At 29.5% G+C, this 18,511-nt stretch overlaps 1 long non-coding RNA gene across 6 annotated transcripts; it reads left to right on the top strand.

Moving 5' to 3' along the window:
• Nucleotides 1-2,315: 2,315 nt before the first annotated feature.
• LOC100782839 (uncharacterized) lies at nt 2,316-6,724 on the top strand. 6 transcript variants are annotated; one of them, XR_001388666.3, is made up of 7 exons: nt 2,316-4,150; nt 4,314-4,531; nt 4,732-4,893; nt 5,552-5,733; nt 5,859-5,976; nt 6,071-6,222; nt 6,468-6,724. It is a non-coding gene; the product is annotated as an uncharacterized lncRNA (long non-coding RNA). The 6 variants fall into 6 exon arrangements; XR_001388667.3 differs by having other exon boundaries at nt 5,552-5,747; nt 5,859-5,913; XR_001388665.3 differs by having other exon boundaries at nt 5,552-5,747.
• The last annotated feature ends 11,787 nt before the right edge of the window (nt 6,725-18,511 follow it).

The following is an 18,511-nucleotide window of genomic DNA, read 5'->3' as shown; positions in this document are numbered from 1 at the left end:
TTATATCTATTCTTTATTAGAGATAATGATGTTTGAGTATGGACAACAAAGTTCTTCTATTAATTATTTAACGTACTTAAATATTTAAAATTTAAATAAGTTATATATTCAAAAATTAAATATAAGATCTCTCAATTAGAACAATCTCATATAAATTGATGTATGCATTTGGTGGTACCAGATGTTTTATACTGATTATTTAAAATTCTCTTTCTTTTAACAAGATTGTGGGATTCATCTTTTTTAGCTATTTAGTCACAATATTTGAAAATATTTTATTCCTTAATTAGTTATTTAGCTATTTGGTGGTACTAGTGTGTTTGGATATTTGGATCCATCTTTTTTAGCTATTTAGCTATTTGGTGGTACAGTGTGTTTGGATATTTTTTTAAATCAATTTGGACTTTCAAAATACTGATAAGAAAAATTAGACTATAAAATCGGTAGAAAATTTAAAAAGTTATTATTTGTTGTTTTAACTTTAATTTGATTTTTGGAATTAATTTTAGTATAATTGAAAGTTATCTTAAACACCCAGTTAAGGTCAATGAACATTAATTAATGAGACCAATAGATCTAGATACCACCTTATTATACCAAAAACAAAATTTTGAGAAATTATATAACTCTAAACACTATTATTATAAAATTTAACAATTACATATGATAGTTTATTATTAATTAATGATGAAAAATACTTTTATATTATTATTGCATGTACTATTCATTCAAGTTTTTTTTTTCTAAAAATGACAAAATTATAAAAAAAATGAATGACTTCAATTAAATGTAACCATATTTAAAGGAACTTCTTTTATTACAATATTTAAAGGAACTAAAAACATGTTTTGTTTAATAAAAATATACATGTCTTATTTTTTATTGATAGGAGTTAAACACAATATCAAAATATTTATAACACGTATATATTTTGTTTAATCAATTGAGTTAGACTTCTTAAAAAATATACATGTCTTAACCCATCTTATTTATTTTTGAAAATTAATAATTTTATTTTTTTTATCAATTTTCATATATATTTTTAAAATATTATTTGTTCTTAAATACTGTAATCAATAACCATTATGTATGTTCATAGAACCTTCTTTATAAATAATTATTTTCCTTAAATTTTGTGATAAAATAGTTTCTTTAAAACAATTTCAATTTAAATATACACTTGAGTACATTATACGTACTAATAGAATAAGCATTGGTCCTCAATATAAAAAAAATAAAATAAAAATAAGCATTGGCGTTATTTTAACTTTTTTTTGTAAACCTCTAGTTATTGCAACAAGGAATCAGAAACGATCTTTCTAAAACTACCTTGGTCTTTCCAATTCAATTTTTTAATTGGGTTTGGATTGTTACATTCTCTTTGGTATCTTGCTATTTTTATTAGTTCCCAAGTGCAGGAGTCAGCAGTGGGGTCCCCTATCCTAATTTTGAAGTAACAAGCATGCAAACTATGTGAGCTTTTAACTAAGTAATATAAATATATGGTCCTATAGTTCCACAATTATTACAAGCATATTGTTTGTCCCTCACGGCATCGAATCAACTAAACTATTGGGAAGCAGTCTAATTTAATGGAATGGAAGGTGGCCCATTATAATCAAACCCTCAATTAGTTTATTCAAGCTAATAATATCACTATTGGGGAGTTAATTCAGTTCTATCATTCCTCAGATATGGTAGTTGGAATTTATATTAAGTCGCTTGAGTTTGAAACACACAATCATTTTGATTGTCAGAAAAACCAACTAATTTGAAACCTTTAGGATTTATATCCAACTATTTCAAATTTTCAATTCGCGTAAGGGGAACATAGAGAACTATAAATGAGATGTTTATCAATTATTTAAGTTTGTTTTGTTTAGTTAACATTTCATTAAAATAATATGTTTTACTAATAATCAATATCTATATACTAAATTTGAAGTATGTGAAAAATATAAAATACCCATGACTGAGAGCTTGACAGTTGTCTAATTTTTTGAATTTTTGATCAAAATACCCATAGCTGAGAGCTTGACGGCTGTCCAATTTTTTGATTTTTTGGTCATTTATGCCCCTCCGCCTGTTGGTTTGTTTGGTGCCACCTGCATGTTGTGTTGCCTCTTTTTTTTTGCCACCTTCATCTCTTCTTTACACAAAGCTTGAGCATTTTCTGACATGTGTATACTTTTTTTTTCCCCAAAATTATTTTATCTTTCCATCTAAACTCACTTTCTCTTTCTCACTCTCTCCGTTTCTATTTTCTTTTTCTCTGTGTTCTAAAGAAGTTTTAGAATTTCGTTTTATTTCTCTCTTTAGCCATTTCATCTCATTTTTTCCTTTTTTGTTTTCAGAAATTTTAACCGTTTCTTTTGGGTTGTTTGTTTGTGTCTTTCTGGTGTTGTAATTTGTAAGTTGTTTATGTGTTTGCATGTGTTGGACATGGATCTTGCTTTTTTGCCTCTTTACTTTGAAGGAAAAAAAGGATTTTTCCTTGCCTACAAATCAGGTTTCGTTTCAGAAATGGATGTGTTTGCTCTTTTTTTTGTGTTTAAAGTTTAGGGATTTTCATTTTTTTAAAATTATTTTTTGCCATTTTTGTGTGCTCCTCACAAACAAAGAACCTTGCATGTATCAGAGAGAGTGAGAGAAGATAGAGAGAATATGAAATGGGTCTCCATCTTCACACTTCTATTTCTCTCCCACTCGCCCCTCACAACCTTTGCAGAAGATGGTAATGTTCTTCTTCTTCAATCTATGTTCTTTCTACCTCTGATGTTTTCAAGTTTTCCTCTTTCTTGCAAAACCGAGAAGTTGTAGGTATGTGGTGATTATCATCCATCTTTTTTTTTTCTTTTCATTTTAACTTTTGTGATTCTAATAACAAGGTTTATTGATGTTTTTATTTATTGTGTTGCTGACTTTATAACTTTATGTTGTTTTTTGTGGTGAGAGGAATCAACAATAGCAGCAATGTTCTTTTCACAGGCACGACAGTAAATGACGTAATGGTAACGTTTGATATATATGATTGTTATGTTGTTTGATATGTAAAATTGTGCATATGAAGTGTTTGTGAACATTTCTATTGTGACATGTCTCACAAAATTGAATGTTGGGACTTAGTGACACTTTCTACCTCTGATGTTTTCAAGTTTTCCTCTTTCGTGCAAAACCGAGAAGTTGTAGGTATGTGGTGATTATCATCCATCTTTTTTTTCCTTTTCATTTTAACTTTTGTGATTCTAATAACAAGGTTTATTGATGTTTTTATTTATTGTGTTGCTGACTTTATAACTTTATGTTGTTTTTTGTGGTGAGAGGAATCAACAATAACAACAATGTTCTTTTCACAGGCACGGGCAGTAAATGACGCAATGGTAACATTTGATATATATGATTGTTATGTTGTTTGATATGAAAAATTGTGCATATAAAGTGTTTGTGAAAATTTCTATTGTGACATGTCTCACGAAATTGAATGTTGGGACATATTGACACTTTGTATGATAAAATTAAAATTATATTATGAAAACAGAGTTTTGGGCCATATAAATCCATATAATATAAGATCAAATGGTTGAACATTTTTCAATAGCAGCCATTAGATCCGTAATAATGGCTTTTCACATGTAGTTGATGACCCATCAATATTATTTTTTAATCTAAATTACAATTTTACCTGGATAATTTGGGTAATATAGGTTCGTAATAAATGTCAACACACCGATTAGATTAGTGAAGTAAAACTCTAATTCTGATCACAGAATAATACTTTTAGTGTATTTAAATTTTGTCCATATTCCAATATATTTTCTATTTTTTTCCAAATTAAAAAATTGTTTTGTGCTATTATCATGTTTCTTATCTTTTTTTTTTGGTATACTCATTTACCTTGCTTTTACTATAAGAAAAATAGACTAATTCAAATTATTAGTTTCTTTCCTTCTTCATATGAGCTAATACAATGATACTGTAGACTTTTTTGTATGTGTGTATGTTTTTTCTTCTTCTTTTAGGTTGCTTTAGCATTGATTATTCATGGAAGAACATGATTTATCCCTGTCTTCAAATACATGTTCTATCTCTGGTTCGACCCCACCAGAAACTTCCACACTTATTCTATCATTTGGAAGCGCCAGCACATCATGTAGGTGATAATAAACAAATATTAAAAATACAAATTTTTGTTTATTAGTAAATAGTCTATCAACTAATATTGCAGAGTTCACTTTTCATTGCTTAATTTGCATTCTAGATTATAATATATCTCATATTTATTGCTACTGAATGATACATAAATTAAACAAAAGGATGCAGACCTACGTTTTGGAAAATAAAGAAGCACGAATCTACGGAAGATTTCTCAAGCCTTCCTTACATTTGCACATTGCTTAATTGATCCTTATGGACTTACTATGGAATCATAAAGGCTAGAGAGTACCTCGTGGCTACTGTCGATGGCTTTGGCATTGTGGTGGAGACAATCAATGTTATTCTATTTCTCATATATGCTCCAAAAGGGATAAGGGTATGTAGTATATATTTCTTTTTTTTTAACAACAAATGTTAATTATTAATATTCTTAGTTTTATTAGTAGAGAAAATCAATATGTACTATATTAATGAATTAATTATATTATAACTATATAAGCCAATTTCTAATTAATTCACCTTACAAAATCCAGTTTATTGTTAAGTGGTGATAGATTAATTTGAATCTGATTTCAGGGTAGAACTCTCATTTTGGCTGTGATTTTGGATGTGGCAATTTCGATAGTAGCAGTAGTTACTACTCAATTAGCATTGCAAAGAGAAGCTCGTGGTGGTGTTGTTCGTGTTATGGGAGCAGGGTTAAACATTGTTATGTATTTCTCACCTCTCTCTGCCATGGTAAGTTTCGCTAAATCTTAGCTTGCTATCATTAATTTCCAAAGTTCCATTATATCTCACTATATAATATTTTGGAAAATGTTTATCAGTACGAATTCGTTCTAGCACGAAATGTTTTACCACTGCTCACCACCGTTAATTTGTGTCAAAGGATTTGATTACAAAATTGTTTATCTAAACTCAACCAATCACATTTCAGCTTTTGTTTTCTTATAGTGTTTGTGCATAAAACTTTCGTGCTACATAGCATTGCTAATAATATTTATACAATTGAATTTATAGATAGATAGTAATTAATACCCATAAGTTCACACACAAATTTAAACTTAGATATATAATTTACCTCTTATCCGACAAAAAATTGATGTGTAATTTGGTTTGTGTTTGTAAGTGCTTAAATTAGTCTTTCAGTTTGAAAACAAGGTCGAATGATGCTGTGAAATTTTTGCCTTAGTTAAAGAGCAAGGAATTTTCTCACTGCACCCTTCAAACAATTATAGCTTTTAGATTAGTATGTGTAGATTCTGTATATGGATTGGTCCTCATTCGGTTCTCATTCCTGTATAGTTTATGTCATCTACTCAAACACTGTTTATATCGTTGATTTATTTGTATTGCTGCTATATTTTTCTTCTTCTTTATTCATTTTGATATATAGGTTCTGCACATTCTTCCATGTTTTAGTTGGATATATTGGTTCTGCATGGTTTCTTTCACGTTAGAGGATGGCTGATGGAATCCATAAAGATCTTTGTTGCTTTGCGTCTCGGGTATCTCTGAGCCTTATACGAGAACATATACAACATATACAGTAAGATATAATAGACGCTACCAACATATGTAAGATTTCAAAGGTGATATTTTTTTAATTAAAATTACCAGCAATTAACTAATTTCTTTATGTTTCAAAATTGTTCCATTGTTACACTTGCTTCTTCTTTTTTTTTTTTTTGTTTTTAATGCAGGAGACAATAAGGTTGCCACTTCTTTTTTCTATCTATCCCACCTTGACTGATTTTGGTAACGGATCCAAAAGCTTTGAGATTAGGATTTTATGTGAATTTGATAGCTATTGCATTGCCAGTAAGAATAAATAGTGATACTATTTCCTATATCAGCATGAGTCTTCTATTTCTTGCTCTGAATTTCAATTAACTTGATCTGCTTCTGAATGTAGGCAATTTTTGGTGTATCCTTTCAAATTATTGTTCATATATGGGTCATGAGCAAGAAGGGCCCTCTCTATGTTGCAATGTTTAAGCCAATTGGACTCATCTTTGCAGTCATCATGGGAATTGGCTTTCTTGGTGGCTCTATCTATCTTGGAAGGTATACGTTTCTTTCATGTCTCAATCATAAGAAAAATTGGAGGTGTGTCCACTTATGGACTTATGATTTTATTAATGAGAGCATTTTGTTTTCGTGTGAATGAATGCAATTTAAAAAATACTTTAGTCTAAGGACTACAATTATGAAAGGGGGACCTTTTGTTTGCATGTGTGTGAATGCAACTTAAAAATATTTTAATCTTAGAAGGAATACAATTATGTAAGTATGGTTTTGTTTATGTACAGTGTGCTTGGAGCAGCCATAGCGGTTATTGGTTTTTATGCTATTATTTGGGGGAAAAGCCAAGAACAAGCAAAGGAAGAGTGTGAAGTCTATGATGACTCAGAATCATACTCGATGTTGTCCCTCTTTTGGAGAACAAGAGAATGGAGGAATAGAATCATAGCAATCATTTAATTTCTCTAGCTTCAATATAAATGTCTCATGTAATATTTTGAAAACAGATTGCATTAATAAAAAAAAAATTAGTCATAGTTCGATTGATTTGAAACCTTAGTCTAATTTTCTAACAAGATAATAAAAAATAAACAGCTTGAAACACAACCAGTTTATAGTTTAATCAATAAAAAATAATGGGTGGGAAAGAAAGTAAGAATTTTATCAGACATGCTATTTTTCCTGCATTTCACATTCACAATGCATTATTTAATATCTATTTGGCTTAATGTTAGAGAATAAGAATGGGCCGTTTTTCTAGCCACTTTACAATATCCTATTGTTGTCTATATATATTCTTTTTCTCTGACAACCTTCATTTTGTCTTATTTCATTAATTAACCGTGCTTCTTTTCTTTCATTTCTTTCTTTAAGAATAATTATCCAATCTGTTGGGTAGGTATAAATATATTGACAAGGGAAAATTCTGTGGCTGTGGAGAAGACCCCAAGACATGTAAAATCTATATCTATATCTATTTATATGATCGATATAATATAATATATGTAGTTTCGAGACATTGACGAAATAGAAACATCATCTCTGGCTCCTAAGTTGTACATTTTTTTTGCTACATAATTAGTACGATACAATTCAATAAAAAATTAAAATTGATTTCTTACATGATTCAATGATTAATTCGTAATTATCAATAATGCAGGTTTGATAACTTGTTGTCTACCGTGCGTCACCTTTGGCCAAATTACAGAAATTGTGGATGAAGGGTATAGTAGTAAGATCAACGAAATAAGAAATAACCAAAATATTATATATAATTGCTATTTTACAATATATGTTGTATTGATCATATATAAGTTAGTTTGATCTGTGAGAGTGAAAGAGAATTTCATATTGCAATGTAGTTGTCCCTTTTCCGGATGAAAATGAAATCATCAAGAGGGTGTCTGTGTCACTTGATTAAGATACTTAATGAGTTATAATTAAATTGAAAACCCATGTTTTGCTAAACTGGATGTATAAAATAGGATATGTCAAGTAGTTTTTCTTTTTCTGGTGGGGTTTGAAAATTTTTATATAAAAAGAATAAAGGGTTAGTCACCTTTTTCTTTTTCAGTTAATTAATAATGTTTCTATTTTTATCTTATTGATTGCTTCCTGCATTTCTATTTACATAATATATTTTTGATTTTCTGTGTATTTTAGTTATTTATCTTTATATTTATGGGTGAAAACAAATTATACTATGAATTTCTTATTTATTGTAATTGAAAATACTCTATCAACTTTAAGACTGAGATTCACACGGGAGACAAATCACATCGGTAGTACAATAAAAATTAGAAATTTTCCTTACTTTCTCTTTTTGTATTTAATTAATTAATTTTGTTATTATTATTATTATTATTATTATTATTATTATTATTATGTGTTGTTGATTTAACTTTAGCAAGTATGTTTATTTTTTATCTTATTAACTTTTCAACTTATTATATATCCTTTTTGATGTTTTATTTTTTAAATCGCCTTTTTCTTTTTCAGTTAATTAATAATGTTTTTATTTTTATCTTGTTGATTGCTTCCTGCATTTTTATGTACATAATATATTTCTGATTTTATGTATATTTTAGTTATTTCTCTTTATATTTATGAGTGAAAACAAATTATTCTCTTAATTTCTTATTTATTGTAATTGAAAATACTCTACCAACTTTAATGTTGAGATTCACACGGGAGACAAATCACGTCGGTAGTGCAATGAAAAGTAGAAATTTTCATTACTTTCTCTTTTTGTATTTAATTAATTAATTTATTTATTTTATTATTATTACTATTACTATTATTATTATGTGTTATCATTATTATTGTTTGTTTCATGTTTTTTCACGGGATTTTAAGACATTAGCGTTCCTCTAATTTTTCACTTGAATTTTTTTTTGTGGTGAAGTAAATGACAATGAGAAAAATCCCATAGGAATGGTGGTGAGACCTATTCTTTTGCATTGTCTTTTAAATTTAAGTTGTTAAGACAGTGCAGTTAATAGAACATGAACATGGATTTGAAATTGATAATTTTTCTCTCTTATTGCAGGTAATTAGAGGAAATAGTGTGGTCATTGTTGAAGTGTTTGAAATTCAAGTGTTTAAGTGTAAATTAACAATTGTTATGTGACTAAAAAAAATGTAAATATGGAGTAATTTATATTATAATTGACATGCTATCATATATTTATATAAAAAAAGCTATTTGACTTATTTGAAATTTCAATTCTCAATTTAATTACACTTTCTTTTTACTTTTTAACCCTTTTAGTTTTAAACATTTATTTTGTTTATTATGTTTGAGCCTTATGAGATTCATCTTAATATAGTTTGTTAATTTTGTCATATGAAACAATTGTTTTGCCTGAACATCAAGTTTCTTTAATCAAGTGATCTATGCGTATGCACAGGTTTTAAATTCGCATAAACATCAACCTTTGAAGTCCCTAAATCAAGTGACCCATACGTATGCACGGGTTTCAAATTCACATGAACATCAACCTTTGAAGTTTGGTTAATCGAGTGACCCGTGCGTATGCACGGGTTACTGACTAGTATTAATTTAAATTTCAAGACTTAAATGTAATTTTAATCTTCCTATTTTATGTAATCCACAATTTTGGCCCTCTTACTTTTAAATTGGGACATTTAACCCCTCAATCTTGAAAAAAAAATAATAATTTTAACCTCATCATCCAAATTAAGTCATTGACCATTAATTATTAACATGACTCACATTTTCGGAAAGAAAATTACTCTTCAACCCTTCTTCATTAATCTTCTCCACATATCTCTTGAATCTCTCTGACAATTACTATGTCTCGAGATTTGTTGCACTTCTCGCCAAAGTTTATTTAACTACGAGAATTATACCTCTTAAAGAACAAATTCACCACCAGTAGGGGTGGCCCCTTCTCATCAACCATGTCACCCACCTCCCCGACAAAGGGAACCTCATCATTGAGCACCCTAGCACCATTCTCAATAAAATTCTCTCCTTTGTTGGATGCCCCACGAATGTCATCATCGCCAATCCCAACAATTGGGATTTTGATCCATTTTCATTGAGTAATGACAGGGATAAGCTTCAGGGTTATGGAACTACTAATTGTTTGGGACCTGTGGCTTGTCACAAAACTCATGAGTGTTAGTCGTTGTTTGCGACTAACTTTTGTATTGAATAATTACATGAAATTAGTCTTTTTCCCCCCAATTTATGGTTCTTTTTGTAGGAATTGTACATATTTTCATGTTTAGTTTGAATTTATACAGTAGATACTCTCATTTTGTGAATTAATGTTGAAACCACTTCAGTTTCAGGCCAAAAGAAGAGAAGGTCTAGCAGCTAGTGTCTCGCTAAGCGAGCCTTATGTGCTTAGTGAGTGACATCCGCTAAGCGAGGAACTCAGCTCGTTTAGCGTGATAAGAAATCCTAGAAAAGGATCATCCAGAGATGTGCTCACCCAGCGCATCACAAGCTCGCCCAGCGAGTCGTTTGTCTTTTCTCGCACTCAGCGTGCCCAGCTCGCTAAGCCAAATTTCACTAACTCGCGCTTAGCGAACCAATCTCGCTAAGCGAGCCTTTAGAATTTGAAACGTCAAGGAGCCTTTAAAACATTGAAATTGGCAGAAACTAGAGGGAGGAGTCGAAAAATAGAGCCAAAAGAGAAGCTAGAGCGACAAAAACAAGCCTCCAAAGAGAGTTTAGGTTAGAGGAGTGAGATTAGGGGTCTAGAGGTTGGAAGAGACATCCTCAACCATTTTTTGTACCATTTTCTTCCCTCAAAATCTATCCTTTGTGCTGAAAGTTCATTACTTGTAATGGAAGGCTAAACCTCTTGTTGGGGAGTTCTGCTGAACCTTTTATGTAAAACTTTCTTACTATCTATTTAATGTTTTTTTTTATGTGTTCATTGCTTCTATCTATGCTTATTTTTGCATGCTTGTGGTTTGATCACCCATTTGTATGTATAGTTAGGATTTTTAGTACTGGGAAGTTTTTTAAAACCTTAGAACTTGATAGAGCAAGCTAGAAAACTGTATGTCTAAGAATGGAGTGCAGTGATCTAGTCCTATTTATGTTGTAATCATAATGCAACTATTTTAGACTAAGTTTGTTGAGGGATCAAGGACAAGGTTTAAATAGAGTTAGGCCCATTCACTCGAGGGATCTTGGTTTGGATAATTTCTCCGTATAAGAACACTAGGATAACATTAAATAGAGAAAAATATTTAACAACATCAAAGGAAATTCAGTAGGACGACCCAACGTGTTTTTTACTTGACTGTTTTTACTTCTCAACTGCTAGATATTTTAATTTGTGTTTAACTAGATTTTTATACATAAATCCAACTCAACATTTACTTGCTTTACACAAATGTTTACTCATTGAACATATATTTTCTGAGTGAAACAAGTTCCCTGTGGATTCGATACTTGGTTCTTACCATTTTATATTACTTATGCGACTCGGTGCACTTGTCGATTAGCATCATTGACCAGCGAAACAAGTTTTCAACTGGATAACAAGTTTTCAGCAAGAACAATGAGCAAGCTTGGGGAAATCAAGCCTAATTTTAAATCAATTATTGTTGATGTTTTTATAGCCAATGAAAAACAACCAATGGAGAGAATTTTGCAATTACTGGAGTTATTTTGGATGCAATTGTTGTTAAGAGTACTATTAACTCAATAGAAATAAGCTATATCTCTCTATATAGAGAAAGCACTTACTTATTGTAATTGTATATTTTATCATTGTCCATTCAATATGAGTGTTTTCTATGGAACTTTTCTTCTATTCTTTGAGTTGTATGATGAACGGTCACACCAATAGTGAACCATCAGAACCTGTCACACTGGAATCACTGAGAAGGAAATTGTTCACCACATCTGACGAATTAGAGAAACTCAAATGCAATAGGGAAATAGAAGGGAAAAATGAAAACCCTATATATAGATCGGGGAAAAACATGTGACCTTGATCAGTGAGGGAACACATTGATTGTGACAATACAAGTGGCTTCACCTTCCCCCCTTCGTCTTTGCATCCCCAAGAGCAAGGGAAACTCATAAGTCATTGTGCTACATGTGACATCTTAGGGAAATGGCTTTTAATGCAACTTGTCATGGAAGTTTAAAAGTGAAACGTTCCATCGCTTCAATAATTGTATGTATGCCGACTGAGTAGGTCAATTAATGCCACAATATCAAACACAATTACCCTACGGTTTGTCAACTACCAAGACATACAATTTAGTCTTTTTAGGTTTTACTTTCAAGATCGAGGGGTTGTGTACCCTCCAATCTTCTAAATACCAAGACATATAATTTAGTCTTTTTAGACTTCTCCTTTAAGACTGAGGAGTTGTGTACCTTCTAGCCAATCCTACATCGAACTCTTTAAAGTTTGTTATTCTCTTTGAAACTATGCACTCAAGACTTAGGGGATGTGTACCCTCTAATCAATATCGAGCATTATTCACATATCCCTACTCAAATGTCGATGGAGTGATTCCATGGCCACATTAGAATATATTCGCCCTTGATAAATTAATATTTGAATGTATTTTGATATGATTTTCTATGTTATATTCATGCATTTTGATATATTTTATTTAACAAAACTCACGATTTGGTATAAGTTTGTGAAAGATGGGTGTTTAAGAGGCTTTGTGTGGAAAAAAAACTAAAAATCATGGATTTTTGGAGCCAATCAAAATTACCATGACTGTGATCTTTTGATTGACTCCAAAAATCCAAGAATTTTAGCTATTTTCCACATAAAGTCTCTTTGCCTTTCACAATCTTATACCAAATTGTGAGTTTTGTCAAATAAAATATATCAAAATGTATGAATATGACATGAAAATTCACATCAAAATACAGTAAAATATGAGTTTATCAACCTCCCCACACTTGAGCATTGTTAATGCTCAAACAATTATTCTGATTTATAAATTTAACATAATTTTCTCTAGTAAAAAAAACTTTAAAGAGAACCTCAATTAAAAATAAAAACAAAAGGCAATAACAACAAGCAACAAGGATGCAACAAAAATATCCAAGGAATCAATTAGGCTTTAAATTACATGCGCATATAATTCTCAAAAAGTTTTATTTCACACAACTCTCCATCTCAATGTTCCCTCGTAATCAAGTATACACTCAAATCACAATTCAATGGACATGCTAACAAAACTGTTCATCAATCAACTCAACTCAAACAAACTTTCAACAATCCTAAAAAAGTGAGGCAATTCAGGTTGTAATGGGGTTAAACTCATAATGTAAGGTAGATACTAAAGGAAATAGGCAACAAAAGACTCCAAACACAATCAATAATTAGTAACTTAAAGTGCAGGGGAATCAATACCTTTTTTTCTATTTTTTGCAAAGGTCTTTGACCCTTCTTTCTTTATTCATGGAAGAAGAAATTGAGATTTATTTGCCTTTCTCATTTGTACAACCTGTATAATCACTATTCATTCCCTTGTCCTTTAAGTCACCAACACAAAATTTATAACAGAAAATACAAAATAGGGTGACCAAGAATATTCAATAAAGTTCAAATTGGGTAACTAGGGGAATATGTATCAATATTCTTGTTTCAAAAAAATGCCTGCACAAACCTCAACATTTCATTAAAGTCAAAATTCATCCAAGGATATGCATTTCATGATGGAAATTAGAATAATGCCATTGAACAGATTAATTTATACACACTAAAAGAATTATTGGACCAAAAATCACATATCTTTAGATAAGCTCAAAGAAAAATACACACATGTTATGCTAAGGTTCCTCCCTTGAGAAAAATCCATTTTACCAAGCTACAAGTTAAAGAAAATAAATAAATTACAAAAATAAGAAAAATGGCACAAGAAACTTGATGCGTAAAATATATACTCACACAAGGATAAATGAACCCTACACAATAATATCATGGACTTGAAAGTCCAAATATTATACCTTAGAGACCAATTGTGTTCCTAAATAATCTAAAGCACATAAATTAAATAATTTGGGAGTTTTTATCTTGTGTTTCAAGGATTTGAGTTCAATTACACTATAGAAAATAAAACTTTAGAACGATCAAAGATAGTGCAAATATATTATTAGATAATAAGGCCTAGGGTTATGAATAAATCTTGCAATTGAATTCCTCAATTCTATGTTAATTGAATTTTCAATGTTTATCAATTTCTGACTTCTCTTAAGGTTATCAAAAGGTTTTGGACAAACACTTCCAATAGTCTTTCTCTTGATTTAGTTCTAATTTGGTAAATTAAGAAATAAATTATGAGAAAACATAAGCGCATAATAATGATAATAAGAAATCTCTTAAATGTGTTTGGTCAATCGTCGTTCTAAAGGATTTAGTTGTTCTATAATTTCATTATTTATACGAAGCTTATCACAAATGCACAAATGACTAAAATATATATTGATAAAATCTAATGATAAATTAGGCACAATAGAATAACATAATTGACTGAGTAAAGACAATTTTATTTGCAAATTACATCACAACCCTAGAAAGAGGGGTTTAGCCCGCCATAGGCAGAAACAAGAAAAACAGTAACCTCAAATACATGGAAAAGACAAGGGAACAAGAAAAATTACAATAAGAATCCCCCACAATCTTCTCACATTCTTCCCAATCCAAAAGAGTGCTTAAACTATGCCTAGGTTATCCTCATAGTCAAATTTCGCACACAAAGCAAAAGACACCCTTTTCCTTATTTTTCCTACTATTTATAATTAAAACACAAAACTTCTAATGTGGAAAGGAGCATGGTTGTTATAAAAAAACAGTAATGTTGATGGCCCTTTTATGAAATCTAGAGAACGACCTTCTTGAAGGTGTTTTGGATGAGCACGATTGTTTCCAAAGATCATGTTCGTGCTCCTCATCAGAGTTCTCTTTTTGACCCTTTTTAAGCTCTTTTTGGTAGAATTTCCATTTCCCCATCACTAGCTTGACTTGATCAAACTTAAAGAATTTCATGAGTTTTGCCAACAAATTAAGTAAAAAACATGCAAAAACAAGGGTAAAGCTCATATCAAATATCACACAAATACCAATTTATCAATTCCCCCTTAGAGTTATTGGGCTAACACTAACTAAATCCTAATCACATCTTAACTTAATCTTAATCATATTTTTTAATCCAAAATAAATGGATTAAGTTATGTTCAACAAAACTAGTTGAAAAGCTAGCTAATAGATGTTGAAAGCTAAAAGATTAACTTATTAAATCATAAGTGTTCGATAAAACTATCTATTGAATTAGTTGAAAAATATAAAATGACAAAAATCAACATATTTATATGACAATTTAATATAAATTTCAATTTTATTTTATGGATAAAAATATATTTTGAGGTATATGATTTTATTTTTTTAATTAATTTTAAACTCTTAGAATTTTTTATTTATAAATAAGTTATTTTATTACATTTTTACTTTCAATTATTACATTCTTCATATTATATATTTTACTATTAATCTTATGTTATACATATTAAAATATTTTTAATCAAGTTTAAATAAACTAAAAAATAAATTTAAGACATTGTATTTTTATTATGTTAATTAGCGTACTAATTAAAATAAATTATATAATATACAATTATTTAAAAAAATAGTACAGTAGAGAATTGAATAAAATAATTTAACATTTATAATTGTCAAATTAATGAATTATAATGTTGGAATAATAAATTAGTAAAATAATAAATAAATAATAAATTTGTTTTATTTAGAAAGGTTAATAAAAAAAATTTAATAAATATTTTAAGGATAAAAAATAATAAATTATAAAAAAACTAGATACTAAAAAGGTAATATTTTAAAAAATATTACTTCAAGATTTAAAAAAAATATTAATAATTACTAAAAAAATTTAATCAAACAAAATTTTTAATTAATAAAAAAAATTAAAAACTAACTAAAATAATTTATCAAAGGTAACCTTAAGCTATAATGAGATCATGACCTAATAAGGCCTATATAAGACACGTTAGACTCGGTGATGAAGTAAATTTTTCACTTAATAACTTAGTTAGGCAACCTCTAACTTAATTGAGGAAACCCTATTCCAAAACAAATATAACCAGCAAAAAATTTCTTTCGACCAACTCAAACTACCTTCTTTTTATTTTTATCTATGTACTTGATATTCTTAATCTACATTCTATTATCTTCATCGCTAAATTGAATTTCAATAATTTTTTTTAAAAGAAATTATCAATAATTAAAATTAACTTTATAACATTGTATATTATGAATTTAAAATATAATTTGTTTAAAAATATTTATTTATTATAAATTTTAATTATAATATAATTTAAATATTAAAATTATTATATAAAAAAATTATCTATCCCGTAAAAGACATGATTTAAAATACTAGTTTATGAATATATTCATTCTACTAATATAAAAATGGCTAGGCAAGCATTGTTATGCGAGTAGTGTCAAGGCAACAACAATAATGACTTGCTTGCCACTACTTGAGGGTCTTATGGTGTCACTGAAAGCATCTTTTGGAACTCTAATCCCAGTGTTTGTTCTCGAAAACCCTGGAAGACACTATTTTAAAATGATAATCCTACAAATTGGGCTCCAAAATGGCTCAACAAGTTATGGTGTCCACTTGGTGCCGGATAAAGTGACACACAATCTTTAGTAGTCTTACAATGGCCAACATGATAAACTATACTGTTCTATATCAATTATCGTGTAAAACTTTCACCATTCCCATTATTATTTCTTGTATTTCTCATTACATTTTGAAAAAATCATTCTAGAATATAAATTGTATTCTAGAATAGACTTTTCCAAATACAATAAAAAAACAATAATAGAAGTGCAAAAAGCAAGATCCCAATTATCAAATGCATAATCTTGATCCAATACTAATTTAGGCCCAATAACTCTTACTATTTTCTTTCTTTTTCAAATCAAATGAAATGTCACACTTACATGCCATTGCACACCTTTCTTTTTATTATTATATTATTGATACAAAATATTTATTAATTTTATCAATAATTAGTCTTTATTAAAAAATCTAATTAATTATTTTTATGAGATCTCTCTTTCCAATCCAATCATGTCCTTTTACATTTACAAGGTTTGTATTCAAAATTTTACTTAAAAAAATTAAATCAATATCACTTAATTAGACTTGTTAATCACTGCATGTTTGAAGATTAGGATTGTTTTACCCAGACTTCTGAGAACACAAAAATTAATGAATATAAAAAGGTCAATAAGCGAATGAACCCATATGTTATTCAGGTATCCACAACTTTATTGGACAACTTCTTACTCCTCGTACTAAGAGCTAATGACGGGGTAGTGGTAATAATGTGAATAATCTAGCTAGATGCATGTCATCATGCAAAGCATATGAGAATGAACCCCCCACCCAAATTTTCCACAGCAAACTTGATCTGTTTTGTTGCAGAAAATATTTTTAAGACATTTTCCTAGCCGTAGGGTATATAACTATATATAGCTATCTTTTCAGAATGCACGCAAAACACATCTATACGAAAACAGACATTTACACTTTTCAAAATAGAATATGTAGTAATCTTTTATTGAGTTAAACGTGCTTTTACATTGGAGAGAACTTATTTCCAAACACATTCTTAATTTGCAAACTTAAGGGCTTGTTTACTTCATTTTAATTTTAACATAACCAAGATAACTAATCCTAACAAGATTATTAATAGGGTGTGTACACATCGTCGAAGGAGGACGAAGACCTACCAACAATGATTTTATGATTTTTAGACATTTTGTATCTTGTTTAGGGCACTATTTGTATTTTAGTTGTATTTGTATATAATCTTATTGTTTCATATTATGTTAGACTTATTATATAATATTATGCTAGATTTATTGTTTGACTATTTTATTTATATTTTCTTTGGATTATTTTTTATTATTACTTTGATTGGTGAAATCTTGGTTGTTTTTCTTTCTTTCTAAGGCTAAGGACAAAGTACATAACAATGCATTGGTATACGAATAATGCATGTGATTGAATCGAGATGATCTAAACCGTTCATTTCGTTGGTGTAATCTTTGTTTAGTTTTCTAACACCAAAGGATAAATAACTTAATGATGCACTACACGTGAACAGTACATGCATTTGAATTAGAATGATTTAAACTATTCATTTTTCCAATGTTGATACTCTAACACGCATGTTTGTATAAGTAGAAGTCTTTTAAAGCACCCATCACTCAATTCATCCGTTAACATTTTCACCAAAACCCTTCCTTCATTCAACATATATTCTTTTATATAAGTACGAATTCGACACTTTTTTTGTGTATTACAGTGGTCAGATTACAACAACTTTTATAGGTATCACATTTTAATTAATGTGATGGCCCAAAATCATTTAGGGTAAATGAAGGCATCACAGTTGATGTTACTTAAGAAAAAAAATTCATGATAAGATAGAGATGGAGGTACGCAAAGGGTGATTGTTATTCATTATGGACACCCTGTATCTTAGGGTATGGTAGTGTTAAATACAAAGCCCAGGAACTTAAAGACAATGATGTTGTATCAAAGATGTTCTTTATTTTTTGCCTAATATGCTAGTCGATCTTGGCCTATTGAGTTATATGCTACGCTCCTCAGACAAGATCATAGTCTGCTTGCATCAATCAGACAAGATCATAGTCTGCTTGCATCAACCAAGATTCATTGACAAGATAATCGTGTGCTTGAGGCAACTATAGCCATCGGCTAGCTAGAATGACTAGATCATTACCAGCTTGACTCAACCATAAAAAGAGTC

This window comes from Glycine max, chromosome 6, assembly GCF_000004515.6.
Source record: "Glycine max cultivar Williams 82 chromosome 6, Glycine_max_v4.0, whole genome shotgun sequence".
NCBI classification, from domain to species: domain Eukaryota; kingdom Viridiplantae; phylum Streptophyta; class Magnoliopsida; order Fabales; family Fabaceae; genus Glycine; species Glycine max.
Note: the sequence above shows the minus strand (reverse complement) of the source record. Positions and strands in the feature narration are given on the sequence as shown.